The sequence below is a fragment of the Diabrotica virgifera genome, chromosome 1, assembly GCF_917563875.1.
Source record: "Diabrotica virgifera virgifera chromosome 1, PGI_DIABVI_V3a".
Taxonomy (NCBI): Eukaryota; Metazoa; Arthropoda; class Insecta; order Coleoptera; family Chrysomelidae; genus Diabrotica; species Diabrotica virgifera.
In genome coordinates, this window is record NC_065443.1 from 41421272 (window position 1) to 41425661 (window position 4390).

A 4390-nucleotide genomic window follows, 5' to 3' on the forward strand; every position below is an offset into this window, starting at 1 on the left:
TTATATTTTGGATATTTGATTACCTACTTATTACTATTTTTTTATATTATTTTTATATCATGTAAGTATTGGATTTGCCATATTGGAAAGATGGGGTTTTTAATTTGTTATTGGGTTACGCTATTGACATTTGTCACGGACATGTTAGATACTTTACAATAATTCAGATCCTTATTTTCTCCACAGTATAATTCTGGAATGAGTTTGGAATTTTGGGTTTATAGATGAATTCTTGAGTCTTTCATATTTCTTCTTATGAACTAGTCTGTTAATGCTCAAAGATGGTGAATACGTGGGTTCGAAATTCAGCAACTGATCACTGCTATCCGATTTCGTAATCCATGTCTTTCATGGTTGAGTATGCGGATGTTTATGCATGATAATATTTCCGGTCGGGAAACGGTGCGCAACATTTCCTAACCATTCTTGTGTAATTAGTCCAGATATTCCAGGCACGTTTTCACACGATAATAGGGAAGTTTAGTTTGCTTATTTTATGTCTCTTAGTTCATAGTATATTGATGCTTTGATTATCCATATACGTAGAGTCGTAATGTTAGTGATCAACCCGTCGGGACAAATTATTGATTTTCTTTTTAGTAGATTCCCTCTTGTATCCTCAGGCATTAGTTGTTGCTTAGATTCAGGAATATCTCCTGGATAATCCTATGTATGTTCAAATGAATATACAGTCTTATAAAAAAAATTGGGAGCTCGTTCCCGTCATATTTTGTATTTACCATAGAGTCATAGTACTTATAAGTTACCCTTCATTTTTATTATTTAGTTTAGATAGGCTCATATTACCGAATGAGGGAAGATGTAGAGCTAATTTAGTTATTTATTTAGTATTAGTGGGAATTGGTCCATAAATTTTCCTGATCGTTCTTCTTTGGATATGCTCTTATAAATCTGGTGTCCATTGATAGTCCGATTTTGGATTGAGTGTCCAATTCCACATTTAGTTTGGTTAATGTGTTTGGATTCGTTTGGTATGTTTACTATTTGTATTATTCGGTATTGGTGAGAATTGTTCCATAAATCTTCCTGATTGTTCTTCTCTGGATATGCCATTACAAATCTGGTGTCCATTGTTATTCCAATTTTGGATTGAGTGTTCGATTATTCTTCACTAATTTTAGTTATTGATTTATTTGGTGACTTTAGTATATTTACTTGCGTTAGGGTATGAATTGGCTCACACCTTTGCCTGGTTGTTCGTCCTTGGATATACCCTTTATAAATCTGATGTCCAGGGATAGTACAACTTTGGATTTGCTGCCAATTCGACACTTATTTGTCATTATAAATTAAATCTCATCTGTAGGTTGTTTGGCTTTTAAAAAAAAAAAAAAAAAAAAAAAACCAGTCACGTTTACTAGGACTTCGGGTCATCTTTTGCAATTCCTGTTAGTTGCTGCAGTGACCATCCTGCTTTCCCTTGATTATTAGTTGTGATTATTTGTAATCTTGCGAATCAACGGGGAATGATACACTAAGTACTACTACTTTAGTTTAATATGTGAAAAAAAAAAAAAAAATTTTTAATTAAAATTTTTTTTTCTCGTGGTCAAAAGGGAATGTGACGTTCCGCCCCTTATAGAATCCATTATTGATGGGAAGATATTATTTCATTATTTTTAGAATTATTTTCTTTCAATGGTTATTAAAATATAACATAACACCATCACAGAATTTTAAATGCTTGTGACGTCATATTTTAAGTGTGGCAACATTGGTTTGCTTGCGTTTGACAGCGTATCGATGGGAGAGGGGAATTGAATTGCCCACGGAGATCGTCAGCCAGCTAACGAGAGGGCATTGGCTTTCTAGAAGTGTGTCGGAGTGGCAGGTCGGTAGCTTGATATTTTACCCACAATTTCAAGATCCAAATTATAATTAAAGATTGAATCCATCCAGCATTAGGGAATATAAAGTTATTAGTGAATACGAAGTTGAAGAATTTGAATGCAGATTTAAAATGAGTTCCGGCCTGGTAAATAAAAAATTTTATTAATTTATTTTCCGCCATATTGAAATTTTCTTGACTAACTTGCTAATTAAGTTTCATGTCGTCTATGTTCATGGTTTCTATGGTTTATTTTCATGGATCAAAATCATCGAGAGATAATTGAATATTCTTTGCTAATTTGTGCTTTCTGTTGGAAAATAGAGCTAATTTAAACTCAATTTTTTTTATATTCCTTTCAAGTCTACAGATCTCCTATCTTTTGAACCATGATCAAACAAGTATCCATTGCCTAATCATACTATATTTCATCCTTGTATAATATATCTATATACCTGTGTATATATTATAATGAAATATTTTTTCACAGTAATTATATCTTGTAGCCAAATTGAAAATCACATGTGTTATTTGAACAAGGTCATCTGATAACAACTTAATAAAGAGTCGAGCTGTCTAGTCATTCAAGTTTTTGGACTTAATGACCTATTTCTTCTTATTCCCATAGGAATAAAAACACCTCCTCGTTTCTCTTGCTTCTTTTTGACACATTGGTGGATTGGTAGTAATACCATATGTGTTTTTTTTAGCCACCACTATGAAATCATAAAAAAAAAGAAAACCTAAGACCACCAAGGTAGACCACTTCTAGAGAGACGGTCACTAGGAGACCAGCCTGGAAGATCTCCATATCTATCTTTTTCGCCTGTACCTTCAACTGGTTTTTTTTCCACCTGTTTTCTTGTACCTCCAGCAGGACAGTTGCAAGAGGGAGTTAGCACCCCCTTGTGCTCATTGCATCCCGGTCAATTTGGGGAATACACAGCAAGGAACGCACCGCAAGGAACATTGGAAGATTGTGAAAAGGGGTTTGTGTTGATGAACATTCGGTTTGCTCTAAGTAAAAATTTAGACTGTTTTTTGTGATTTTCAGGATACTTAGTTTATTCATATAGGTACTTTATAAATTTATTGCACATAACCTTTCCCTTTTCAAGATTTTTATAGTATTACAGAACAGTATAATAATTGATAGCGTTCCCCAAAGCTGCGTAACCTCCATGGTGAGAATCTCTGAGCTCAGATACTTTCCCATACAATAGTGTTGGTACTCTTATATTTTTTTTATTATTCTTTGGCTTGTTTCCCTTTTATATAACTATTTAAACTCCTTTAATTATTTTAGTATATTTTAAATTAAATTTTTCAAATTAACTTCAAATATCATTAAAAATTTCTATTATTCAAATTATTTAACTTTAACTATTAATTTTTATATTAAATTCGAATAAATCCCTAGTACCCATCCCCTCAGGAAGGTACTAGTTTTACTTGCCATTATTATTAAGAACCACGAGTCGGTAAAAGGATCTTTGGTATCCAGAACTCCGTTGGTTCACTTAGGGACTTGGTACCCGTCAACTCATTGAGTTGTACATACATATATTAAATATCTTGTTCATATTATCAGGTAGTATTGAATTAAGTGTACGTATGATATTCGTACCATTGTTATTGGGTGAGGGTAGTTACTGCTAACCAAGTGTAAGTTGTACTTCCTGTATTAGAGGTACCCTTATTCAGATTTTCTAACCTTATTAAGATTATTCTTAGATTATATTTGTAAGGTAATTCTGTAAATGACTTTCACTAGTATTTTTTTTTGTCATGTTAGAGTTACATACTAGTTACTTGTCTTAACTCGGAGATTGTGAAAATCTGGTAGTTACATTCAATAAATATACATTTATTGTGATTTTTTTTTCTTATTACTCCTTTATCTTGATAATATATTTTATAACTTAATAATCTTTAATAACATTTAACCTACTTGTACTACAAATTTAATATACTCTATAGCAGCGTAGAATACCTGGAAGAGGGTTAACCCAGTTATCCTTCTTCTGGCGCCCAAAAATTTATTCTATTTTCATTATATTATTATATTTACCTTATCTACTTTGTGAACAGTGTCTTAATATCTTCTTTTCTAGCCATCATTGTCATTTCCTTTAATTTATTGTCCAGCCAGAAATAGCCGTGCAAATTGGCCGAATCCTTCCTTGAGTGTCAAGTGGCCATTCTCTTGCATATTGAGCTAGCTATTCAAGTTACATCTATCTATTCATAATTTTCCATCTCCAGTCCTATATCAAGTCTATACTCTTTGTCTTTACATCTTCCCATACAAGTACTACTGCGAAGTAGTATTTTAGTTACTTCAGCTTCTTCCAACGTAGAAGCCACACATTTTTGTTCCTTTGGCTACATTAAGTAGATCTTCTTTTTCCTACTTCTGTTGGAGTTTATCACTCTCTGTGCATTCACTCCAACAGAAAATCTTCTTCTAACAGGTTACAGCGACCCGGGACGCACTATTTGCACAAAATGTATTATTACAGAAATGCCGAGATCAAAGGA

The 4390-nt window shown here is 32.9% G+C and overlaps 1 long non-coding RNA gene across 1 annotated transcript; it reads left to right on the forward strand.

Moving 5' to 3' along the window:
* Positions 1-286: 286 nt before the first annotated feature.
* Positions 287-3725, forward strand: LOC126886574 (uncharacterized). The gene is made up of 2 exons (XR_007698704.1): positions 287-1996; positions 2560-3725. It is a non-coding gene; the product is annotated as an uncharacterized LOC126886574 (long non-coding RNA).
* Positions 3726-4390: the final 665 nt, after the last annotated feature.